Raw genomic sequence first — 14,910 nt, forward strand, 5'->3', positions numbered from 1 at the left:
GCATCTCGCAGGTGATAAAATTGACAGGAAAAGTACCAGTGGTACATGTCAACTACTGGGTGACTCATCATTTCATGGCATAGCAAAAAGCAGACCTCAGTCGCCTTGTCTACAACTGAAACCGACAGCACTTGGCTCTCGGTAGTTGTGGAACTCAACTTTTATGGATGATGCATCAATTAATTGATCATGAACTTGCTTATGAATATGTCCCTATTATGTGAGATAATACTAGTGCTATTAGTTACCAAAATATATTGTGCGCCATTGTGGGGCAAAGCATATAGACATTAAGCATCATTTATCCGTGATCATGTTGATAATGGTGATTTTGTGCTTGAATTTGTTGATTCTGAAAATCAGTTGGCTGATATTTTTACAAAACCACTTCTTGAAGAACGTATTTGTACACTTCGTACCAGTCTCGATATAATTGTCTGCCCCAAAGATTTTTAGGCTTACATAGTATTTTAGGAAAAACTTTTAATAATAAAATAAAATAAAATAAAAGATTTTATTTTTCATGATTTACTTTCCGTTAATTGTGCATTACTTCCCATACATTGTTTCTCACCACCATCATTACACCTAGTCCCTATAAACTAAAGAGGCCCGACTCTTCAGGTCACGTCCTTTCATCTGTTTTCCCACCCCTTCCTCTTCTCCAAGTCTCTACTTGTTCCCTCTTCTCTCTCTTTCATCTCCACACCACCTCCTCTTTTCACAGAAAAAAACGAAACCCTTCTTTTTCTTCTCTCTTTGTCTCTCTCACTATGGTTGGAGTAAAAGGAGAAAGCTCTAACTGTGGTTGATCTAGTCGGCTACTTCAATCCATCACTGAAGAGCCTATAGATCTCACCGAGTCCTCCGATGATGAGATTATTGGGAACTACTCCGACAGAAAGCGAAGCAGCTCGGAAAATGCCAAGGAAAATACCTCCAAAAAGATCAAAACAGAGAACTCTGAAAATTTTGGACCCGAGGATGTGCAATACTTTTGGGGTCAGCTGAGAAAACTCGCTACAATCTGTTTAAAAAATGTCGTATTGCAACTGGCAAACTCATCAATCTTGAACAAATGAAGGGCATGCATTGCAATGTAAGTTCGTTTTTCAAAGCCCAAAAGTTACCCCTTGTATTTTTGCTCAGTGAAAATGAGGTCTTTGAGGAACCTGTTCGAATGTTTTATGCAAATCTTCGTCTGTCCAAGGATAGTGGTGAACGGGAATCTCTTGTCATGGGCACTAGGCTTGTGGTAAATGAATTTCTGTTTGAAAAGGTTTTTGGTGTTAAGTTTTCTGGGAAAGTTGAATATATGAAAAATGGTTGGCCTGAAAATTTTGAAGTCTCCCATGAGGACGCCCGTGCTTTTCTCTCTGAACCTGGGTCTGATTTGTCTGATTTTGGTCCCTCTAACTTGTGCTTCATTAATCGCATTCTCGCTCACATTACTGCAACTACCCTATTCCCCCGAGTTGGCTCTCGGAGCACCATTACAAATAGAGATGTGTATGTGATTTATTGTCTAATCAAGAGATACAAAATTAATTGGGCTCTGTGGCTCAAGGAATACATGTTTGAAAGTGCTGAGGACCCCTCCCTCACTGCTAGTCTTCCTTATGGTATGATTATCTCTCGCATTCTTAAAGATCAGTTTGTGGATCTTATTGACTATCCTGCGCAAGAGGTAACTTCTACCTATGATAATCGGGCATTTGCTAGCATGAATTTTGTGTTTTCAAACAATGAGTGGACAAAGAAGGATGCGGTCAAGGTCGAACCAGGTCATGCTCCACCTTCTTCATCTATGACACAGGACATTGCTGAGGTGAAGCAGCGCTTGGGTGTTATAGAAGAGAGCATCCAGCAGATTAAGGGTTCTATTGAGAAGGTTGCGAGCAACACCAAAGAGGTGAGTAGTGACATCGGCAAACTGCGGGTTGGATTGGAAGGCCTGAAGAAGGAGGGCATCAGGGCTGTGAACATGGTAATCGAGCGAGTCCACTCTCTATCCAAAAATGCCACCACCTCCAACACTAATCTAGATGTAGCCGTTCAGAACTCCTACTCCCTTTCCAGAAACATTGAAACCTTCTACGATTCCTTCTCTGATTGCATCATTAACACCCTCAAATACTTTTGGAAGCGGTCCTCTTAAGACTGCTTATGTGCCTACTGCTTGGACAATGGGTTTTTTTTTTTTTTTTTTAAAGCTGCTGAGGACTTTATATGTCCTCAAAAACATGCTGTTTTGTGTTCCCCTTGTTAGGATAACTTAACTAGTTTGCTACTATCTTCTCTATGCTATGTGCCTTGTGATTTTTTTTTTTTTTTTGGCTTGTTTTTTTTTGTGATGATGCCAAAGGGGGAGAAGTAAGACAGCAAGGAAGCAGAGCAACCACCACATGCTCAGAGGGAGCATCTCAAGTTCAACAGGGAAGTAAACTGTCATATTCCTTTTTGGTTGTCATCATCAAAAAAGGGGAGACTGTTAGCGTCCAGAATAATATTTTGTATTAACATATTTATGTGTAGGAAACTCAAAAAGGAAGATGATGAAACCCCTCGGAGTCACAGGGCGCAAGTCAACTATAAAAGGAAACAAGTTAGTACTAACCCTACAAACAAAATAAGAAGACTACTAGGATTTTCTCTACAAGGAAAGACGATTGATCAAGGATACAAAGCAGTCAATCAAGCCTCTCCACAAGGAAAGCAGATCAATCAAGTTCAGTTCAAATTACACAGCAATATCAGAGCCCCACAAGGAAGGAAAGCAGATCAGTCAAGTTCAGCTCAAATATCAGATCCTCACAAGGAAAGAAAGTAGAATACAGTGAAGGATACAAACAGACAGCAGAGCAGACTAGTACATCTTCCATAAAAAAGGAAAGAAGATACAGCTCATTCCAGCAAACTGAGGTCAAGATCATAAAGGAGCGAAGAATCAAGATCAATCAGTGGATACCCACAAGATCCCTGATTGAGACAAACTCCTTGGGTTACCTTAAAGCAAGGTATAATCAATCAAATGGAACAATTGATTCAGCAGCATCTGTCAAGATCCCAAAGCACAAGTATAAATACAACCCTCACAAGTCAAAGTAACCCACAACTTCACTTGAGCAAAATAGCTATTTACTCTTCATCTTGTAAAAGCATTATAGTCTGTGAGTATTATAGTGTTAAGAAAAGAGAGAATAGTTAGCTATACAGATCGAGGGTATCATCAGAAGAAAAATAGTCAACTGTCAAAGTTGAAGTCACAGTTCACATTGAACCATCCCTGTAATCAAGTTACAACAAAAAACTCTAAGGAAAGCCTTGTAACCCAAGGGGACTGGATTAGGCACCACCCCGGTGATCCGAACCAGTATAAAAACCCTCTGTGTTCTCATTTACTTTCTGGCTCACATTTATTTACTCTTGTCCGTTTACTGACTAAGTTTAAAGAATTGCAGGGGAGTCGACTAAGTTGCATTAACAGTAGACTTACATGTTAAAATTACAATCTCACCCCCCCCCCCCCCCCCCCCTCCCCCCTCTCTTGTGTTTCAGAAATAAATTTTACAGCAAACAACCATGGTAGAGAAATCTACCAAAGTGAATTTTCCGCATCCAAGGAAATAATATCTCCAATCCAGCTTCAGCTAATTCAAACAAGTTTACGAAATGCAATTTCCTTGCCAATCATGACACTGAAACACATCTAACGGAAGTCTTTTCCAGCCTAGTATTTCGACAAGGTCCATGGTGGTCTCTCAAACATGAATGTGTTTATGTATTCATAAGAACATTTTGAGAGCCAATGAGGCACTCTTTTCTATAAGAATAAAGACAGCAATCTTTTGTAATTTTCTTCATTGAAGTCCTTCGATCACAAAAGTTTTAATGAACAAAGAAATTATCCTGTGAAGCGAAAGCAACGAGAAGTGTGTCATATATTCATAAAGCTCTATTGTCTAAAGCATGAAAATAAAACCACCATTGCAGAACAAAATCTAAAGCCACCATTTGCATCTTTCCATGGAAAAAAACTAACTCACCTTGAATTTTTCAGCTGTGAGCAATCAGAGTCTCCAAAAGCACCAGTATGCAAAATGTTCCAATCTGTCACCTGGAAATTAAATACGTAAAATAAATATTGTTAAAGACGGTCAACAAAAACTTGAGATGCCTCTAATATCAATAGAAGTCATATTTCGGTCCAAAATGAATATGTCTTGCATATAAGAGTACCATGTAAGTGGCTTCAGTGAAATTGCTTAGCTTTTTTTTTTTTTTTTTTTTTTTTGTAACAGTGGTGTCCGCTTCAGCTTTCGCACCTCGATTATTCATAGGTACGGGGTAACTCTGCCACTAAGGGTCTGTTGAGAGCATGAGACTATGAAATGGCTTAGTTACCTCTACCGTTTCACCAATCAGTCGATAATATGGGCATCTTTGTACCACAGAATATGTTCCATCCACATGCCAAAGGGTCAGTTTTCCCCTCTCTACATTTTTCCATCGTGACAAGCCAATATCATGCCGATCAAATGCTTCACTTTCCTATCCCAAGGAAGACTGCTAGAAATGCATCCCTGTTAAACGGTACAGCATTTTCATAAGAAAAGGAGCTGAAAAGTAAAATCGACGAAATTATTTTTGGGCATATACTTCCACACAAATTTAAGTATTGGCTGGCATGAAAGCAAGGTGAAGCTAGTAGTGGACATACATTTTGTCTTTGTATCACAGCAACCTCCTTTATTATTTTCGTGGATACCCTTTATTATCTTCACCAAAGTACCTGAACAGATATGATAAATACTGTTTATTCTTCCTTTGTACATTTCGGAAGAGAGGAGGTGTCAGATATTAATAGAACCAAATAAATGGGAAACTAGGTGGAGTTTAAATGGAATCAGAAGAATGCAAAAGAAGCTCCTATCATCAAGGTAAAACAGTAAATTATATGGACTGAAGCTCAGCGGAAAAAAAAAGGAATTATATGGAGTGAAGCACAACAGATAGAAACTGATCTTGCTAGCAGCTTACATTCTAAATCTCCTTGCAACTAATTAAACTAGTTACCTTTCAAAACTGAAATTTTAACAGCAATAGTTGAGTGATGTAATAAGAAGATCAGAATAGGGGAAAATAAAATATTCTTAGAAAACATGGATGATCATATTATAGGAAGTCCCTCACGTGGTAACTTGAATAGACAAATAATTTCTTAGGTCCAAGCGCCGAAACTCAATTATAACTTATATAGTGCTACTAGTCTAGAGTCATCTTAACATTAAAATAAGTTAAATACCCTATATGCTTTTATTTTTTGATGTTTCTTGTATGTAGAGTTTGCTATTTGTTTCAACAAAAGGTTGTTCAGTACCCAAACTTTAAAGCGACCTTCGGCAATGCATTCAAGTCATTGTAGTGCACCAGTCGAAGAGAATGAGACCAAAAAGGAAAGAAGAAAACCAAGAAGAAAAATACATTTCAAGTGAAAAATCCAAAAGGATAGTCTAGAACAGTATATAAATTTGCAAAAAGCAGTTGAAGCATCATAAAAGAAGGACTTTTTGGTTGAACTACTCATTCATTATTCAGTAAAAATACTTAAAATGAGTTAATTGTTTTTTATTTTCATTAAATCTGGAAAAAGTTTATATTTTATCAAAAGAGACAACGGAAAAGAACATAGAAAAATAGTTTCACTTGGGCAAATGAGAAACTTTGTATACTCGATAATCATTACTTCGTTATTTGTTGTATCCAACCATTATGAAGAGTAAAATGTTGAGAGATTATGTAGTCTTTAATAAATGCTCATGAAAGAGTCTGTTCTTCAACAAAACAAATGTGGTGGCTCTTCTGTGGAATATAACCAACCCTGTTAAACAGTAAAATTGTGTCATGAGAAAAAAGGAGTGCCAAAAAAACTGGACAAACTTGTTATAGCATTACTCTACCGAGTCTTAATGAAAATTTACCTAAAGTGCAGCCCGTGATTTTGACTTGATATACCACAGCAACGTTCTAGCATGACCCTGGATCTAGCAACCAATGAGAAAAAAGACATAAATCTCATGATTTAACCATATCTTAAAAGGAATATAGATATTCCTTATTTGATGAAGAATTAGACAAACAACAATCCGTTCCAAGTGGACAAGCACAATGCTGAAAGCGTAGCACAGATGCAATAAACTGATAATTTTGCATTTTCTTATGTCAAAATAATTGCAAGAAAAAGGATTAAATTAATATAAAGCCTTCTTTCTGGAACTCCTAAAACTCTACTCTATGCTAACTGTTGAGAGATTATGTAGTCTTTACCAAATGCTCATGAAAGAGTCTGTTCTTCAACAAAACAAATGTGGTAGTTCTTCTGTGGAACATAACCTACCCTGTTAAACAGTAAAATTGTGTCATGAGAAAAAAGGAGTGCCAAAAAAACCTGACAAACTTGTTATAACATTACTCTACCGAGTCATCATGAAAATTTACCTAAGGTGTAGCCCGTGGATTTTGACATGATATACCGCAGCAGCGTTCTAGCATGACCCTGGATCTAGCAACCAATGAGAAAAAAGACATAAATCTCATGAATAAACCATATCTTAAAAGGAATATAGATATTCCTTATTTGATGAAGAATTAGAAAAACAACAATCCGTTCCAAGTGGACAAGCAAAATGCTGAAAGCGTAGCACAGCTGCAATAAACTGATAATTTTGCATTTTCTTATGTCAAAATAATTGCAAGAAAAAGGATTAAATTAATATAAAGCCTTCTTTCTGGAACTCCTAAAACGATACTCAGGAAGTATTGTAAAGCATATACAAAAAGCAGACTCTATGCTAACTGTTGAACCCAACATATCTTCCCTCACCCTTACCTCCACTAATGCAGCTATCAGAACAAAGATTTATCTTATTCCAATAATAATAGAACCACCATCAGATTTTCTTAAAGCATATTAATTTTTACATCAGCTTTTATTACTTGAACTGCTGAGTTGACCTGACTAGATGCATAAAAGTGATCATATATCTGATAATAGAAGAGCAAAAGTCAACAGGACATCACAAACAAAACAAAAACTAGATAATGCATCAAATGCATATTAGACCACCTTGTTCATACGCAAACACCTAATGCAATGTTAGTCAAACGTGTAAAGCTCAAACTGCCATAGATCATATTGAGTTACGCTGCTTTTGTGAAAGAATCACGTGAAAAAATTAATATAAGTGAGCAGCTCAGTAAAGCTCGCAGAACTGCTATATACCTCATCCAACTCAAAAAGACACATAAAAGTGAATATGTAAGTCCATAGCAAATTATCTTCAACAAGAAGGATTAAGTAAATCTGTATGGGCAGTACCTGTAAGCTAAAGTAGCTGAACAGTTTTTAACCCATTTTTAGCCATAAGATAGTTAATCTGCCATATCTTTTAAATAATCAGATGAACAACATGCAAACAAGTATATCTAGACTAGACTACTAGTACATCCTTCCTTATCAAACAACACATCACCAGTCGCAAGCTCAAAGCAAATGCAAGCAAAGGACCAAAGATCTGCTGAGGTTGAATATTTAGATCCAACGATAACTTCAGGGCACCTATACCGCCTCGTATGAATATTATCCGTGAACTGTTTGTATGTCCAACACGCATTCCCAAAATCAACCAATTTGCACTTTAGGTCAACAGACTCCAACGTCTTCCTCCTTCTAGAACCGCTCCCTCTCATAGGACCCACGTGTTCTTTGCCACTGGCTGTTGCAGCATCAGCGCTAGACAATCTATTAACATTCACAAAAACTTGACCTTCTTCTTTGGGGTTTTTTCTGATCTTCTTTTTTGGTTATTAGTTAAATTCCTGTAGAACTTTACATGGCTCTTCACAGTCCCGAATTCGAGTGAAGCCATGTCCGTATCACTAGGAAGAATAAGAGATGCTCCTGATTTTCTGGGATCTTTAGACGGATCGATCGTGGAACAGAGTAGCATATTTTCGGGTTTCAGATCAGTGGGTATGATGGAAAGCTGTCTATGCAAATAATCCAAACCCACTAGAACATGGAAACAAAGCTCTTTAACCATGTGAATAGGCAGTCCTCGATAATCAGTATACTTAATAAGTGACGAGATTGTCACCTAAATACTCGAAAACCATACACACATGTTGACCGTTTGGACCTGAGTGCTTAAAATGATCCAGTAACTTCACTACACTTTTTAACCTTCCGCAATCTGCTTTAAAATTGTGATTTCGTCCAATGCTGCCTCCGTGTAGTGCTGAGCGCTCTTTTGTACTTTTAATGCTACAAATTGCTGCATTATTGTAAAGACGTATAAACAAAAATGTCAGTACTTGCCACGACAGAAATAAATACTGAACATCGAAGTTGAAAACCTTAGTCCTTTTAATGAAAACTTTGCAGAGGTATAAGCTAGTATTCATGCTTATGAATAATTAAGTGAGCTAGGCCAATTCAAACATAACAAAACATTTGATAGACAACTATTACTACCTTTGTTTCAATTTGTTTGTCTTGAATTCCTTTTTAGTCTTTTTCAAAAAGAATGTCTCTTACCTAATTCTGACAACTCTTTTATTTTCAATATTCCACATGGTATGCTCAAGGCCACAAGATTAAAGGGCACTTTAATACATTATACATATCTTTAGTTTAAGATCACAAGATTCAAAAATCTTTCTTTCTTTTCTTAAACTCCGTGCCCAGTTAAGGGAGTAATAGATTGAAGAGCTAGAAGTAGAAGCTCAATTGATATTAATACCTGCTAGGAAATCAAAAGTAATCAAAGATTCAAGGGTTTATTCTTCCTCTAGTACCCATTAACACTAAAGCTCATAATCCTCCAGAATCTTCCATCCAACAACAACAACTACTACTACTACTACTAGTATGCCCCACTTCCAAAAATGTAGCTAAAAATATTTTCAAAATTCTTGTTTATACTATGCCCACGTGGATGTAGTGATACTCCACACACACTGACTTAAAATCCTAATTGAGCCTTCATATCATTGATCACCCACAAATCCACAATCCCTAAAAGACGAAACCACAATGGTAGTTACATGTTCTACAAAACCCAGTAATTTTATCTTAAACCCTATATTTATATTAAAAAAATCATTTAATACATACAATAATCTATCCAAAACCCAGTAAACAAAAAGAGAATTACAGTCCAGAACCCGTAAACCAAAAATTCTAACATTTCAGCAGCACTTAAACAACAACACCATACTCGGTATAATCCCACCAGATGGGGTCTGGGAAGGGTAACACACCATACTTCAGGTAGAGAGACTATTTTCGATAAATCATCAGCTCAGAATAAAACAATAACACATAGGTAAAAAAGACATATAAAAAAATAGAGAGGTGTGGTGAAATAACATACGGACATGATAGTATCCCAAGCAAGCCAAACAGTGGAAAAATGACCCCAACCCAATTTTGCTCTTTACAATATATCTTCCACCTTTGAAAGTATTGCCTAATCGAACAGCATGATAACCTCCACGTCGATAATCATTTGTACCTTCATCTTCTGAAGTACAATCATCACTGCTCTCTTCAATCATCTCTTCCTTCTTTAATCTTTGATCCTCCATTTATTTCCAATTAAACACTCAAATTGATTATCTAAGCCAATAAATAGTGGATTGTGAAGTTAGTGAAGAACTTTTTTGTTTATCTTCCCAACTAATTAACTTTGTTTGTGTGCTAGTACTTTGTTTGGAAGCATCCTTGAAATTGCTTAACAATCTTGAATCTATGATCCTCCACTTACTCCTAATCAACTACTCAATCTGATTATTATCTGGGTTAATATATAAAGCGTATTTACTACTCCCTCCGTCTCAAATTATTTTGTTTTACGGGCTCCTTTAGAAATATTAATTAGGAGGAAGTTTACACTATTTTAATCTCTCTTTATTAAATGTTTACTCAATTTATGCGTCTCATCTTTATTAATGCGCTTACTGTAATTTAAATATAAAATGACCAAGTATCAAGACAATACATAGTCCTTTTGAAACATACCACCAGGCATAAAAATGAAACACATGGTATAACAGTGGAGGAGTAGTGCATTTATAATATCATACCTCATCTCTGTCGAAGTTGTCACCACTGTGAGGATCAAACAACACATCACCAGTCGCAAGCTCAAAGCAAATGCAAGCAAAGGACCAATGATCTGCTGAGGTTGAATATTTAGACCCAGCGATGACTTCAGGGCACCGATAATGCCTCGTCTGAATATTATCCATGAACTGTTTGTATGTCCAACACGCATTCCCAAAATCAACCAATTTGCACTTTAGGTCAACAGACTCCAACGTCTTCCTCCGTCTAGAACCGCTCCCTCTCGTAGGACCCACACGTTCTTTCCCACAGGCTGTTGCAGCATCAGAGTTAGACAACCAATTAACATTAGTAAAAACTTGAGCTTCTTCTTTGGGCTTTTTTCTGATCTTCTTCTTTTGGTTATTAGTTAAATTCGCATAGAATTTTACACGGCTCTTCACAGTCCCGAACTCAAGCGAAGCCATGTCTGTATCACTAGGAAGAATAAAGGATCTTTAGATGGATCGATCGTGGAACAGAGTAGCATATTTTCGGGTTTCAGATCAGTGTGTATGATGGAAATCTGCTTTAAAATTGTAATTTCGTCCAATGCTGCCTCCATGTAGTGCTGAGCACTCTTTTGTACTTTTAATGCTACAAATTGTAGCATTATTGCAAAGACGTATGCACAATAATGTTAGTACTTGCTACAACAGAAATAAATATTGAACATCAAAGTTGAAAACCTTAGTCCTTTTAATGAGAACTTTGCAGATGTATAAGATAGTATTCATGCTTATGCATTATTAAGTGAGCTAGGCCAATTCAAACATAACAAACCATTTGATACACAACTATTACTCCCTTTGTTTCAATTTGTTTGTCTTAAATTCCTTTTTAGTCTTTTTCAAAATCTTTTTTTATTTTCTTAAACTCCGTGCCCAGTTTAGGGAGTAATAGATTGAAGAGGTAGAAGTAGAAGCTCAATTGATATTAATAACTGCTAGGAAATGTAGCTGAGAATCCTCCAGAATCTTCCATCCAAACTATGTATAACAACAAAAACTACTACTACTACTATGCCCCACTTCCAAAAATGTAGCTAAAAATATTTTCAAAATTATCGTATACTATGCCCACATGGATGTAGTGATACTCCACACTCACTGACTTAAAATCCCAATTGGGCCTTCATATCATTGATCACCCACAAATCCACAATCCCTAAAAGACGAAACCACAATGGTAGTTACAGGTTTTACAAAACCCAGTAATTTTATCTTAAACCCTATATTTATATTTTAAAAAATCATTTAATACGTACAAATAATCTATCCAGAACCCATTAAACAAAAAGAGAACTACAGTCCAGAACCCGTAAACCAAAAATTCTAACATTTCGGCAGCACTTAAACAACAACAACAACAACAACATACTCAGTATAATACCACCAGATGGGGTCTGGGAAGGGTAACACACTTTACCCCAGTTAGAGAGATTATTTCCGATAAACTCTCAACTCAGAATAAAGCAATAACACATAGGTAAAACAAAACAAAAAAAAGACATATAAAAAAATAGAAGGGTGTGGGAAATAACATACCGACATGAGAGTATCCCAAGCAAGCCAAACAGTTGAAAAATGACCCCAACCCAATTTGCTATGTACAATATATCTTCCACATTTGAAAGTATCGCCTAATCGCACGGCATGATAACCTCCACGTCGATAATCATTTGTACCTTCATCTTCTGAAGTACAATCATCACTGCTCTCTTCAATCATCTCTTCCTTTTTCAATCAACCACTCAAATTGATTATCTAAGCCAATAAATAAACTGGATTGTGAAGTTAGTGAAGAACTGTTTTGTTTATCTTCCCACCTAATTGCCTCTGTTTGCGTGCTAGCACTTTGTTGGAAGCGTTCTTTCAATTGCTTAACAATCTTCAATCTTTGATCCTCCATTTATTTCTAATCAACTACTTATTTGATTATCTGGGTTAATATACAAAGTGGATTTACTACCCCTCCGTCTCAAATTATTTTGTTTTATGCGCTTCTTTAGAAATATTAATTAGGAGGAAGTTTAGACTATTTTACTCTTATTTACGTTCAAAATTATAATCTCGCTTGTTTACTCTATTTACGTGTGGCATCTCTATTAATAATAATATTTTACTAAGGGTAAAACAAAATATATTAATTAATTTTGCTTTAAAGTTTTAAAATGACAAATAATTTGAGAAAATTATTTTGATTAATCACGACAAATAATTTGAAACGGAAGAGGTAAAGGTACTTGTAATTTGTGAAGTTGGTGAAGGAAAAAGAAAAAAGAAGTTCCTTTGTTTCTGTGCTAGTACTTTGTTTGGAAGTGTATGCAGTAGCAAATTTGTATATGGATTTTTATTATGTTTTAACCTATGACGATATAAGCATCAACATTAGGTGGGCTTTTTGAAGTGAAACCTCCCTTACAGTTTTGATGTCTTCCAAGTACTTTTGGTAACAATGTGTATAAGTTTCACTTAGTAGATGTAGACAAGGAGAGCTCCAAAAACATGGCAGCTTCTCATGATCATTCTGCTACCTAATTCTGACAACTCTTTTATTCTCAATATTCCACATGATATGTTCAAGGCCACAAGATTAAAGGGCATTTTGGTACATTATACATATCTTTAGTTTAAGAACACAAGATTCAAAAGTCTTTCTTTATTTTCTTAAACTCCGTGTCCAGTTGAAACTAGGGAGTAATAGATTGAAGAGCTAGAAGTAAAAGCTCAATTGATATTAATACCTGCTAGGAAATCGTAAGTAATCAAAGATTCAAGTGTTTATTCTTCCTCTAGTACCCATTCACACTAAATCTCATAATCCTCCAGAAAATGAATCAGAATCTTCCATCTAAACCATGTATAACAACAACAACAACAACTACTACTACTACTATGCCTCAGTTCCAAAAATGTAGCTAAAAATATTTTCAAAATTCTCGTTTATACAATGCCCACATCGATGTAGCGATACTCCACACTCACTGACTTAAAATCCCAATTGCGCCTTCATATCATTGATCACCCACAAATCCACAATCCCTAAAAGACGAAACCACAATGGTAGTTACAGGTTCCACAAAACCCAGTAATTTTTATCTTAAACCCTATATTTATATTAAAAAATTCATTTAATACGTACAAATAATCTATCCAGAACCCAGCAAACAAAAAAAAGAATTACAGTCCAGAACCCGTAAACCAAAAATTCTAGCATTTCAACATACTCAGGACAATCCCACCAGATGGGGTCCCACCGAGGGTAGAGTGTACACAGATCTTACCCTAAAGAGAGATTGTTTCCGATAAACCGTCCGCTCAGAATAAAGCAATAACACATAAGTAAAAAAAAGACATAAAAAAATAGAAGGGTGTGGGAAATAAGATACGGACATGAGAGTATCCGAAGCAAGCCACACAGTTGAAAAATGACCCCAACCAAATTTGCTCTGTACAATATATCTTGCACCTTTGAATGTATCGCCTAATCGAACGGCCTGATAACCTCCACGTCGATAATCATTTGTCGAACGGCCTGATAACCTCCACGTCGATAATCATTTGTACCTTCATCTTCTGAAGCACAAGCATCACTGCTTACTTCAATCATCTCTTCCTTCTTCAATCTTTAATCATCCGTTTATTTCCAATTAAACACTCAATTGATTATCTGGGTCAATAAATAAATTGGTTTGTGAAGTTACTCTGAACAACTTTTTTTACCTTCTGTGTTTGTTTATCTTCCCAACTAATTGACTTCGTTTGTGTGTTAGTACTTTGTTTGGAAGCGTTCTTGAAATTGCTTAATAATCTTCAACCTTTGATCCTCCATTTATTACTAGTCAACCACTAAATACTCACTCCGTGGTTTTTTTAGACTTTTTAATATTTTTTAAAAAAGTGGTGAGAAAACTCTTTAAACATCTTTTCTTGTTCCGGAAAGTATTGAAATATGATTAGGAGTAAGTAGTAAAAACACTCGTGAGCCTAAAAAATTATCTTATTATGGAACGGAGGACAAATTAAGAGTAAGTTTAGACTAATTTACTCTTATTTATATCTAAAGTTATAATCTCTCTTCATTAAATATTTACTCTATTTATATGTGTCATTTTTATTAATAACAAAATTCTACTAAGAGTAAAATAAAAAATATTAATTAATTTTACCATAGAGTTCTAAAACGACAAATAATATGAAATAATTATTTTTAGTAATCATGATAAATAATTTGAAACGGAGGGAGAAAGGGGATTCTTGTAATTTGTGAAGTTGGTGAAGAAAAAAAAAAGCTCCTCTATTTATGTGCTAGCACTTTGTTGGAAGTGTTCTTGAAATTGCATGATTTATTAATCCCTCTATCTCAATTTATGTGATACAATTTCTTTTTTAGCATGCCGTGGAAACAGCCTCTTACAGAAATACAAGGTAAGGCTGCGTATAATAGACCCTTGTGGTCCGGTCCTTCTCCGGACTCCGCGCATAGCAGGAGCTTAGTGCACCGGGCTGTCCTTTTTTTTAATTTCTTTTTTAGCATGTTTCAAAAACAACGAGAGATAAGTTAACATGAACTTCCCCTTTACCCTTAAAAAAATATTTACGGCTACATAAATATCAATGACTTGTTTTAAATCAAAGTTTCAAAAATCTTTTTTTCTTTATGTCGTATTTAGTCAAACTATATAATAATTGTGAAATGGAGTATTCTATTGTAGGGTCACTGGAACTTTCGAAGTAATGGGG

The 14,910-nt window shown here is 35.8% G+C and overlaps 1 pseudogene; it reads right to left on the reverse strand.

Annotated features, from left to right (window-relative positions):
- LOC132606944 (uncharacterized) overlaps positions 1-14,056 on the reverse strand; it is a 17,139-nt pseudogene extending 3,083 nt beyond the window's left edge.
- Positions 14,057-14,910: the final 854 nt, after the last annotated feature.

This window comes from Lycium barbarum, chromosome 8 (genome assembly GCF_019175385.1).
Source record: "Lycium barbarum isolate Lr01 chromosome 8, ASM1917538v2, whole genome shotgun sequence".
In the NCBI taxonomy this organism is placed as follows: Eukaryota; Viridiplantae; Streptophyta; class Magnoliopsida; order Solanales; family Solanaceae; genus Lycium; species Lycium barbarum.